This window comes from Bombus fervidus, chromosome 14, assembly GCF_041682495.2.
Source record: "Bombus fervidus isolate BK054 chromosome 14, iyBomFerv1, whole genome shotgun sequence".
NCBI classification, from domain to species: Eukaryota; Metazoa; Arthropoda; class Insecta; order Hymenoptera; family Apidae; genus Bombus; species Bombus fervidus.
This window is the reverse complement of record NC_091530.1, coordinates 9,108,085-9,121,303: the sequence shown is the minus strand read 5'-3', so window position 1 is coordinate 9,121,303 and position 13,219 is coordinate 9,108,085. Positions and strand designations below refer to the sequence as shown.

General features: G+C 34.5%; 1 protein-coding gene across 2 annotated transcripts in view; it reads left to right on the top strand.

Moving 5' to 3' along the window:
• Positions 1 to 1,157: 1,157 nt before the first annotated feature.
• Positions 1,158 to 13,219, top strand: part of LOC139994213 (UNC93-like protein) — a 56,260-nt gene continuing 44,198 nt past the window's right edge. Inside the window, exon 1 of one of the 2 annotated variants that reach the window (XM_072016650.1) lies at positions 1,158 to 1,925. The gene's annotated coding sequence lies outside the window, so the exon portion shown is untranslated. Of the gene's footprint in view, positions 1,926 to 2,851; positions 2,983 to 13,219 lie in introns of those variants that run through there. The other variant, XM_072016651.1, reaches the window with a different exon arrangement.

The following is a 13,219-nucleotide window of genomic DNA, read 5'->3' as shown; positions in this document are numbered from 1 at the left end:
ATTTTAAGGTTAATTCTTTTAGAAGATTTTAATGTCAAATTTTTAATTCAAAACATACTATTATACATATACATACATATATTATAAAAGGAACATCACTCCCATTTTTACTGTTAATTGTTTATTATGGAAAAAAATTGAATCATTTCGCACTGATAAGCCGAAGTAAGATTTGTTCACGTTAACAGATTAATCAAAGAAAGTTAATTTTATTAAACAAAACTACTCAATTAGTTCTTGATAGTTGAGCGCGATCAATAATTCTCCATGTCATTAATATTCACAAACCACAAATCGTCATACAACAAACCGTGCTATGCGTGCGAATGTATTTTTCATACATATCTAATTCTTTATTCGTTTTCAGATTCAGACCTGCCTATTTGAATATATTAAATGGATGTTGTTCCTTCTTAGTTTCATTTCTTGCATTGATCGTAATGATTATCTGAAACTTTTTTCTGCGATTTCATTTTTCTAAGTTCGTTCGAATTGTCAGTGAAACGATGTAACGAAACTCTGTTAACCTAACACTTATCTAATAAAAGATATTTAAAAATCACTGAATTCCTACATTCGTGCTAGGAAAATCTTCAAACGTATACAGATGGATGATTTATTTCTCATTAATTATTTGGTAAAATGTTGTACTTTTGCTTGTATACCCAAGTATGCAATAACACAGACGGAATATTATTACGTTCATTAAGCTTGCGAAGACACCAAGTATGTAATGCATCTTTCATCGTGTGTCATTTTCATAATTTTTAGTATAAGCTTTGAATATAAGTATTTATGTACTTACTCTTACCAGTCTTCTTGTATGGCTATCAGATTCACAACTTCCACTGATACTTCATTAGAACCTTAGAATTCCGTAAAAAGGTATTAAAAAAGAGGCAAGAAACTACGAAGAAAAAAAGAATCAATATTGAATCTATTGCGGACAAACGAACGGAAGACGGCAGACAACGAGCAAACAAGACGATTTTCATCGTACCATTAAGATCGGGTTGTACACGAGCAAAATCGCGGGACACGCACGTGCGTGCGTGGTTTGGTCGTGCGCTTGCGTTTTGCGGTGGGTCCGCGTGCGGTGAGGCGCGGCTGGTAATATAGAAAAGCCATGGGCCGAAGGAACAAAAGGAGCAGAAGGAGAAACAGGAGGAGCAGAAGCGAACTCGTCGCGAAGGTAGAACGCGCGTGTACCGTGCACTTGGTGTACCAAAAGAGAGAGAGAGAGAGAGAGAAAGAGAGAGAGAAATATAGATATAGAAAGAAGGAGAAAGACAGAAGAAAACAACGAGCACGACTCTCGGAGCCTCGAACTCGAGAAGTCTTCGCGAGTCCGGCGAACCGACACACACCGCTCACCGATTCCAAAGTCCGCCGGTAGGCTCAGTTGTCTCCGAACCCCCGAACCGTTCGGATGTAGCTACTTTATAAGATTCATTTACGTTTTTCCACGCTTTCGAAGCTCGTTGATTTCGCCGTTGCTCGCTGCTACACATACGCTCTCGTCTTCAAAACCGATTTTACTCTTCGCGTGCTCGTTTTCCGCGGTCTCGTGTGGTCGTCATGCGGTGAGGCTCGATCTTGAAGAACCAAAAAGGAAAAGATAGAGAGGAAAACGAGAAAGAAAAATTCGAACACGAACAACACGCCTTTCTCCACGGAAGGAAACATACAAACGAGGGAGAAGTGTTGCCCCGTGGCCAAGGAACATTCGAATCTAGAGAATTGTTTCTTTTCCGTTTTCCGTATTTTCGTTCGGTTCGGACACCCCTGATCGCGCGCAGCCGATTAGAGAAGCGAGGAAAGGAGTAAGAGCGCTGGAGCGGCGAAGAAATCGGAAGAAACTCGAGAAGAAGAAGGAAAGAAAATCTTGTCGATTGGACGAACCGACGATCCAACACCGTTAACACGTAAGCGAACTTTTTATTCTTTCTCGATCTATCTATCCTTGTTGAGATCGTATAAAAGTACGGATAGTTACCATCAGATCGATCGAGTCCTTTCTCTTTACGATCATTCGCTATTATCGATCATCCTCTCATTGCTCGTTTCTTGATCGGGTTAGCAAAAGCAAAGGTATCGCGAACAGGTATACGCGTGCAAGCCGTGGCCTGCACATGTACAGTTATTTAATATTTATCACTGGCGACCTCATTTATTTTAAGTTATCGGGTATCGGTATTCCGCTTGAGTCCAAGCCTGTGCGCGCCATCGGAGTAACCATGGAAAAAGCTGATGCGAGAAATCGGATACGAACGAAAATAGTGGCCTGCCACATGCAGAAAGTGTAACGTGAAATCGTCACCGATATATACCTACAACACCACGTGACACGCTCATAAAAGCGAATTTAAAGGTCCCGGCGAATCAGTTCACGAGATCTCGTGACTCGATCGATCCGTGATCTATAACTTAGCGTAAATTTATCACGATCACTTGATCCTCGTTGTATAGATCACCGAATTCAAACGCGGATAACGGTAATTCAAAACGAATGGTACAGTCAGTAAATACCTACTCAAGGAGCATGAGGCGAGTTTTCATTGAAACTTTACGATCGGCTATCTGTGTTTTGTCGCGACCTGATAGCAGATCATGTAAGGTAACGTCATCGTTGTCCAATGATATGAATATTCTAGAACTACAAGAACATCAACATTTAAACGTGTCAATTGTGTTTCGTGGTTAATACTTAAGTTGAATTTGTAATTGAATCCCGGCCGCGTTTTTCGTATTTTCGGGAACCATAGCGACATCTTAATCCACATATAAGGTGAATAAGTTAGATAATCTTACTAGTGGTTTAGATAGTTGTGTGTGAATGTGTTGTTAGTCGACATTCGAGATAAACTTTATAATCTCAAAAGTATAAAAGGAAGATGACGTCGCAAATGTTGCTTTTAAAATTCATCTTGGAGTAAACGATGGTTTGTGTGCGATACTTTTACGACAAATAAATTTCTGGAAGTTAGTCATTTTTTCTTTGAGATGCTGTACACTAATTATTTAAGTAATTAAAATTTGTCGAATAATGAAACTGTAAAACTTATTTACTTTATGCAGTTGATTATTTTGATTTCTGCGAAGTTAACATAATGAATGGTAATCTTGAAATAAACTATATAGCCTTTTTTTGTAATACGTACGTATAGGTGAACAATTTGCTACGATATTTCATACATAATTTCATTCTTGGCATAGATATTAAACAGAATTATAAATTTGGAATTCGTCGTGTATTCGCGACTTTCAAATGAACGTTCAGCTTCCTGATTTGATTTGTCTCGCAATTTATTCAAGTGTAATTAATATACGTACAAGTTGACGTATTAAATGAGATAAGAATCGTATGAGGTTATGATTATTAGGGTAGAAAGGAGGTTAGGATAAATAATGAGATTTATATAGAGAATAAATCTGAGTGACAAAGAGAAGATAAATAAACAGAACTTTTTTAAATCAATATAGAATCATGAAAAGTATAATATAAGATACATATATGTATAGCGAAAGATGTAGCATAGAAATTGTAAGTTATAGATATCTGAAATTCCGAGTTTAACGACATTTGAAATAATTAATGGCTAACATTCTAATTGAGAAATATTTGTAAATGCATGCATTATTATAGGCAGATTTATTTAAAAAGAAACAAGAAAACACAACACGAGTTACGATACAAATTTCAAGTTCAAAGTCGCTTAGAATCATACAAGGCATTTTAGCAAGGATAATAATGATATCACCTTTTTTGTTGAATAATGGATATCACAAGAAATAAGTTATTTTGAATGTATTTTAATAAATGTTAATTATTTTATGGATAAACAAAAACAAAAATAAATATTAAATGACTTGCGAAAATAGTCAAAACTTGATATAGGTACTCTTGCGTTGTACCGGTAATTTTCCATTTATTTGTATTTTTCTAACGTTAAGAAATATCCCAGGTGTGAACAAAATATGAAATAGCTTTGCTAAAATGTAAGATGAGAATTTTAAAGATTCGAAAGTCGCAGCAGAATTAAACAGGATTTACTGTAACAAATCAAATATAAAACATAAGAATACTTGTATATATATATATATATATATACATACTATAAATATTTAATCTAAAGTCAATTAACCTTCTTAACGGGATCATTTTTTAATCAAATTCAATTTTTACAGTCACAGAATCCGAAAAGCTTGATAAAGACAGATTAATTTCAGTTAGTCCTTGCAAATATAAATAGACGATAAATAGTTTATGTTCACTAAATGTAAAACACCACTAAGAGGATAAGGAATTTCCAATTAAAAGAATTATTGGGTCCAAATGGTAACTATCTAAATGACGAGTCAGCTCGTCATCCTTGTTAAACTGGTTAAAAAGCAATCAAAGAAATAACGAAAAATATATATGCAAGTTTTCCTCATTTTACTTGGTAGGTTGTTGCAAAACACGATCAACACTGATACATCCTGTATTCAGCGGTCGTATACATGCGTTGAAAAAACACGGTTGTTGGTAGATTTGTTATACACGATCTCTGAAACGTAATTTCATCTAGGTATTATATTTACTCCGCGGAAAAGGTTGTCCTCGTGGTTGTATACTTCAGATTATGAATAAGAAAATATACACAGAATTTATATGAGTAGTATACCACGTCAACTTTTCAAACAGTAAAAAGTAATGCAGCTGTTTTGCAAAACGGTATTTCTATGGAATCGTTGCCATAATTCATGGAATCATCGCTGTCTTATCCTTTATATGTAAATGTCGAACTATGAGCTATGGCCGATCATTCTACTTGGAAAAATCTCACTCTCTCGTTCCTAATATAATGTCTAATTGTTTCGAATTGTGACACAGAACAAAAGAATGCAAATGAACAGTGTTACGAGCTGTAGCGCTGTTAGACACAGCTACGCTGAATTATCTTTGTAAACCGTGATTCTAATCGGAATACTATCGAGATTCCAAGGAACTGAAAGTCAATCGTATATTCTTTATTTCCGCTTGCCTTTCAGCTTTGCGGTGACTTCCAATTACAGTCTTTAAACATAAAACATATACTTAAACACGAAGAAAATACACTGAAAGTCAATAGTTTTATAATATTTCCTATCGTTTAATTAATGTAATGAAAAGCAAAGGATAGAATAAGCGATAAACATTTGCGGTTTCAGTATGATAGAATCAAACGTAACTCTTTTACTTTGTCGCATTGTATTAAGGTAAATTTATTGGTGAAGTTTTACATATTTTGTTAAAATTTCTCTTTGTGCTTTTTTTAATAGAGAAATCTATATTCAAAAAATAATTTTTATTTTTACGATACGATTAGAATAAAATTTTGAATTTCTAAATTTTGTCCTGTAATATCATCATCCTTCGACTCGATTTAAGCGTGATCTTCATTAAATTTACTTCAACAGCCAGTTCTCTTAGTAATAATTCTTAAATTTTCACGAAAAGCTTAATAGGGGGATTCTGTTTAATTCAATTTATATCAGATGATTCATCACGTTTGTCGATGAAAATATTAAATAAATTTACGTACGTTTGAGATATTATTAGAAACCATAAACATTGGGATACAAAAGTGAGATATACTGACATTGAGATACAAAGGATTCTACGTGGAACTTATTTGCTTGGTCCCAGTTGAAAAAACAAGGCAGCTTTGAACTACCAACAATGGTAACGCATGATACTTAAAGCGTTCACGCAAAGTGCTTCTGAATAGAACACGTGATATTTTTGACTGATATGATTCGTATTTATTCAGATTACTCATGGAACGTCATTCGTCATAGACGTTTGACAAATATGTTCCTGTGTTCTATGAAACTTTCAGCTGTGTATCATTTTCGGCATGTACACTCTTAGTTCGTAATAATTAAGTTTATAATGACAACAAGTGATATGGAAGAAACTAGCTGCCGAAGGAATTAATAGGAACAGTTTGAAATGGCTCAGATACACAAGACTACAGAAAATTAATAGCTAAACATTATGAATGTAATTAAAAAAATGGGACTCGGTTAGAAAATTGTTTTCCTTATTAAATATCGTGACAATTACTATACTTTGCATTTTTTGTACAATTTTGCACATGAATATTCTATGCATTTTGTATATATTTAAACAGGATATAAATGCATAAAAATCCGTAGTTCACTAATTACTTATTAGCGAAAACTATCTGGCATTGAATACATTTCCTTATGTCATTGTACATTTTTTAATCGATCACTGCCTTCGTTTTCCTTCCCGTGGCCGTACAAAGTCTAACCAACTTTGGTTAATCGGTATTTACGTCAGTATTTTAACCTCGTGTCTCATTGTTCGAACGAAGACCTTTGTAAAAGCATTCACAGTAGCGTGCAGTCAGTAAAAGTAAAACGCACCGTGGCTCGTTTAAATGGATTTACGAGTCAGGTAAAAAATTACATTGTAAACGCCCAGTTTGGTCAAAACCAATTTAAGACATCAAACTTTTAATTAATATCGTTTCTTTCGATTCTCTGATTTCACGAGTTTCCTTTTCAATTCTTTAAGGACTTTTATTATCACACGTGTTCGGACAATTGTACTTCTTAAATAAAGCAAATAACTTGTTTTCGTATGAGAGAAGATAATTTACTTTTGAAGATTCCATAAATATTAATATCAAGCAGGGGCTTATATCTTTTAAGAAAATATTTATAATTGACACAGTCATTTAAGAGTGTATAAATTAATTAGAAATTGACTGAGACTGACCTGACACCGAGGGATTTGATCAACAAATTAAAAAGTAAAGAAATTCGTAATTAATTATAAACTAGTTGATCTCATTGATAGCCTTTATATTAAATCAAAATCTATATTATCATTGAAATCACTATTATCAATAAGTAAGCTGTTATCTTAAAAATGTAGGAATTATATTTCTGTTTTCCAATTATTTTTAGCAAACATCAATATTAAATTTTCTCTCGTGTGTTCTATGTACGCGTGATAATCGAGATTGTACTATACTTGGCCTTAATCAATAAGGAAAAGAAGCAGAATGGAACGGAACATGAACGAAAGTTGGCATAAATTTATGAATGGAGAGTTCCTGAAGCTTCTAGAACCTTCACGTAAATACTGATAAATCGTAGGTTTATTTAGACATACGATATACTTGACCATACTAAAACTTAATCGTTAAACATAATCAATTCTTTTAAGAAACCAAAAAAGAAAAAAAGAAAAGAAAAGGAAAGAAAAGACAAAAAGAAGAGAAGAAGAAAGCAGGGATCATAGTATGAATGGAGAGTTCTCGTAGTTTCCATAACATTTAAGTAGATATCGGTATATCAGGCAGGTGTATTTGTATATATGCGTTTCTGTCGAAATTTCAACGAGTCTGGTAACATGACTTTCGATTGAAAGACGATCGTTCGTTGCATTATCGTAATACATGGGAGATCGTAATAGCAAGTCTGGACACTGGTGTGTAGCGTAAAGGCTGCATAGTAGACGGTACGCTTACGCCTCGAAGCATTTCGTTGTGAAACGATTGAAGCATTTACGAGTCGATCGTTCCACGAGGACTTTCTAATCCGTCGTATATACGTACAGGGTGTCCCGCAAGGTGTGCCGCGAACGCTGCGAGTGACAGATTCCTGAGTCGAAAACACGACGACTCGCGTAGCCTTTTCGCGACACGACGATCGCACACTTTTCAGCCGCGATCGAACCTGTTTTTCAACTGGGCGATCCAACGCATATGAAATACATACGTGAACTTTTTTCTTTACAAATATCGCAGGTACGTGACAGGTTTATGATATGGAGATCCGGTAATTCGCACTACTTTTTCACGATCATTTCCTATTCCTTTTTTCATTTTCGCTGTAATCATCGGATGTTTTGCTCGAATCACTCAATGTAGGCGGAATCACACAGAAATATTTATTTTCAAACGTGAGAATTAGACTGCGAATATTTTCTTTTTTCTTTCTTTTTTCTTTTTTTATTAAGCATTTGAAATCTCGATGGGGGTTTATTTCACCTTACGTATGGCGTGTGTCTTCAATTTGTAAATAGACTGCGGGTATTTATGCACATTCATATTTTTATGAAGATAATTAAGAGAAACACAACCCGGGTAGAAAATTTTTTTACGTGATAAATATTAAAAGGGGTACTTCACTTTCGATACTTTATATAGCACTGGAGGATGTGTGACGCGGGTTATGCGCATTTCTGCACCTTCAAATTTACGCATAAAAGTAAGTGCTTAAAAGTCCGCACTCTAATAATAATCTTTTGAATTGACGATGAATACAGCTATCGCGAATAATAGGCAATTTTTCGATCATTAGCCAATCTACCTTTCAATTTACATATTTTCCCGCAAATATTGTCGATTATCAATTTCTGACTTGGAAGATTTATAACTTTAGTTCAATTGCACAAATCTGTTTCTCAACATGAAAATCTTATCGCGAATATCATACGAGCTACAGGCTTTTTTTATCGTAAAGTACAAAAATTTATGCAAACGTCTTTCAATTAGTATCATCGATCCTAAAAATATAGCGAATTATAACTGTTTGTATCGAAGGTGCGAGATATCCTGCAGTTTTTAAGTTGCGCGACAAAGTTATAGCCTTTTCTTAAGTTGTAAATGAACCCGTTTTTCGATTTAGCAAATTTAAGGCACGCTCGAAATACGCGACTATACGTGAATATTGTCGCGAGTGTCTCGCGTACATAATCTTTTTGATATCGTATGCGTGTTCATTTATTCGAATGCGTCGATAAAAACTGCGTTCAGTGAGAAACGAATTTGCATACGCCTTCAGGAATGCGGTACACGCAGGATGCTATTCAGATAAATATTTTTCAACGTGCAAGGGTTCGGTTCTCCAAATTTTTCGCGTCTACGGCAACCCGATAATTCGTTTATATTTATTTAAAAGGTGGTAAAATACGTATTCAATTAATAATCGAAATTATTGATTTTCGTATATGCTTTTATTGTATATCCTTTCGTATATTATCTAATTAAATAAGATTACGTATTTATTAACTTTGCACGAATCGTACACCTGCGTTTATAAGGTGTATGCATAACAAAATAAGAAATTGGATTCTCAAAATTCTTTTAGCGTATTTATACATGTGTGCAATGAAACACAAGTATTAGTATAGATTAGCTTTTCTTGTAAGATTCTTCGTAAATTTGTAAAAGATCATGATCTTTTATTTAGTTCCTTTTTTTTTTGTGAAATATGAATTTAATTAGTTCTGAGGATTGTAAATTGAACAACGATTTTAAAATTATTAAATTCAACGTTTCATTTCTCACTACTCTAATACCCGCAAACGATGATTGTAAGAATCTGCGATATTTTTAGTTTTACTACACCAAACAAGATAAAACAATATGCGTTTTTCCAGTGACTTTTCACGACCACAGGTTGACTTTATCGTCAGCCATTCGCGCATTCTTATCCGAGGAAAGGTTTCGAACGTGAATTATATTGTTTAAACGCAACAATAACAACGCACAGCCGGGGTTCTTGCATCATTCGGGTCAGCTTTATCCGTATTTACAATGGCGCATACGGGCGATCACGTACTGTTGCAAAACAAAAGCGGGAATTTTCGAAAACAGTATTTTCCTCGCAAGAAAATTATTCCATTTAGATATTAACACATTCGTCTTGCTAATCTCCCTACGTTCTTCGATTCATTTTTAATCTGTAATTAAGATTTTCTTTTAAAAAATTCAACAACTCAACAATGTCGGAAGTTTCTCGTTTCGGTCTTTTAGCAATATCTCTTTTAAAACATCGGTCGTCTTTTTGTTTGCTGAAAAGAGAACAAGATTAAACCATAAAAAGTCGGCAACTATAGTCAAGTTAAACTCGCATCATTTATACGATAGTAAATGACAGCAAGTGTTCATTGATTGATGACTATTAGATTCGTCTGAACGATCTGTGCGCCATCATTGAGAAATAGCGTGAAAAGAGATGCGAAAGCAAAAAAAAAAAAGAAGTTTGACCGTTTAAAAATCAAGGTGAACTTTGTGCTAGAGCACTCAAGTTCCGGGTTTTTTTCTTTCCTTATTTCCTATGAGACGCGCAAAAAGTCATGACAAAAACATTTGTCGAGAAAGATTACACACTTCGAATAAGGTAACGAGTAAGATTAGGTACAAAGTATCAGGATAACTGTACGTCTTTAATAGATATAGTTAGTACGTTTTGTAACATACGATCTTCCGCAACTGATTTGCCTTATCCCTTTGATTAATTTAATTACATTATACTTCATAGGTTTTTCTTTTTTATCCATCCATGGCCGTGTTCTTTTCAACTTTTTATCAGCTTCTCTGTCATTCTTCTATTTTTATATCCTTTGCATCGTACTTCATAGTAGAAATCAAGGTTCTCTTGCACAGTAATTGGTTAAGCAATAATATTAGTGAATTGACAAGTTACAAATAGTAGTTTAGAAGCTTTTATTTCACAGTTCTCCTGGTAGTATATCTTTCTTGACAAATATGGTTGAAATATCAGGAACACGATCAACCGACTTTACATCGCAGAAATTAGACATTCTAACTATTTTTAACACGTGCGACGGTGTTTGAAAGGTGATGTAAGACCAATAAAATGTCCAGTTTTTAACAACGCGACGAAAAGATAAACAACCGAGAAGAAGAAGAAGAAGACTAAGAAGAAGAAGAAAAAGAAGAAGAAGGAGGAGGAGAATTAAGAAACGAGATATGTCTGCTGAGAAAAGAAAATGCGGGGAAATTTTGAATGCCGGCCAAGCAATTTATCGAACCTTGACCTCGTCGTGGTACAAGTTCGCACTCCAATTAATTTCAAAGTCTACGCACGCCTCTCTCTCTCTTAAGCTATCTTTATATGCTAGAAGTTGATAACACTTTGTTACGTCCTATACATGCGTAATGCAATCCAAGTCTGCAGAAGATTCGTTTTACGATCATCATTAGCATCAGCTGGTTTCCCAGCCGGTTAATGATAAAAAAAATCAAGATACGGGAAATTAGCTTATTTTACTGCGACTTCTGGGAATGCGTTTAGACGCAACTTTTTATACAACGGAATAAAAAGGAAGCTCGTCCGTCGAGGTATTAAAATCCAGTGTAGAACCTGGATTAGCAGCGGGACAACTTCTGCTTTCCCAATCAGCCGGATTCATCGAAAAGGATGCCGATTAATTCGACGTTTTATAGAAATCGTCTTTGAATAACTCTTTCTTTTTTTTTTCTTCTTTTTTTCTTCCTCTCACTTCTGTATGATCGATGATCGAAAGCGACGTTCTAAAATCTCACGGTCTAAGATCTTTCCACGTATTCCTCTTTATATGTATATTCAGTGACGAAATGTCGTTTTCTTGTGTTATCTTCGAAGAAGAAAGTATCGTACATAATCGACAGCAAGTATTCCGATACGTATCCTTTACACTTATGGGAAAAATCTTAACAGACTATAGTTTATTCGATTTATTCGCTCGAAAGTATTCAGACGTTTGCTTATGTTTGACAGGATATAATTTAATTTCGATATTACGCTTCGAAGATATTAATATTCTGTTATTATGATAATGAAATACTATGGTCATATGCAAGAATGTAGTAAGTTATGGAATAAATTATACAATTTTTCAACGAGGTTTGCAGCAACGTGTTCCAGGAAAGCACAGATTATGTACGTAGCCTCCTTGTACAGATCAGACGAAAAAAAGCTTGCCTAAACTTATATATCATGATTAATTCAAGCAAAAATATTTGAAACCAGTAAATATATCAGGGAATCACATTCCAAATTCTAATACGTATTATCGGGTTTTAAGCAAATAATTGAAGTTTGTTGTTTGTCCATTACACAAGAAGATGACAAGTATTGATAAAAGCCAGAAAACCAACGAAATTATCGTACGTTTCTGACGTAATCTTCATTTGTATTAAACATCAGTAGGAGTCATAATGCTCGTGTTCGTGTACGTTCGTCGTTAATATACGAAATTTATTGATTGCATAGGGAAATACGATCGAAAGTGTCAATAAGTTCTATCCTTAGTGCCACGTCCGTTTGTTTGCAAGAAGAAGAAATGGTACAACAAGATTGGTACAAGATTCGCGGTTAAAGCAGAGTTGAAGGTCGTTGGAAACTGGTTAGGGTGGGTATTCTGCTTTCGTGGTACTACACTTTGGTGGCCGAATCGTGTTCAAGTAAGTCAGGGTCATACAAACCGTGTTTCTGTGCTACCGATATAAAAGTGGGAATTCAGTTATGTGTATTTACCACACGTACCACGACGCTTAATTACGCATACCGAATTACCGATTTTTTTACGAGTATAAGTATATTCTTTGACGTGATGTGTAAACGCCACGTGGCGCCCCTTTGCTTTCGGAAGGAATTGTAGTTTCTCTTTGGGAGTTCACATTGATTTTTAATCGTGTTTGCTGCGTTTATAGAATTTTTTTACAGTGAAATTGTCTTAAACATTTTATTATTAATTTATAATTAATAAAATCTATTAAGAATCTTTGGTATTAATTACAAGTGCATATATAGCGCGTTAAACGCAAGTATGCAAATACCGATAATATTCTAGTAATGGTAAATTAATCTTATTAAAATTTTATTTACTAGAACGAGCTACAGAGGTGTTTCAATTTTTCGATTTCTTCAGTTTGCATCATTTTTATTGACTTAACTACGTTATGTAATCATAGTAAAAAGATTTATTGGAATAACCCATACTTCATTAAAATTCGTCAAGTAGATTAGAGGCACCCGTTTATCGAATAAAATAAATACTCTAATTAAAAAATTTATATTTTCAATTAATGTAAATCATATTTACTGATAATAATATAGAGCCTTACACGATAATTATTGCAACTTTAATTCACAAAATATTCTCATCTTCTAATGTGTTTGTCGCACGATAACCGCGCGTTTCAGCAAAAAACAATTCTCATATGTTTTCTCTTTGGAACATGTTTTCTCGAAGGACGAAGCGAAGAATTCTCGTATCGCGCGCTCGCTTGGTACGGCGGTATTCTTGTTATGCAACAGAAAGATTAGTTATGTCTTTTCGTCTTGCTTTTCCGTGGCTTTGTCTTTCGCTGAAGAATGAAAAAAAGGAGGAAGAAAAAGAAAAGAACGTTCCCGATTGGAAAGG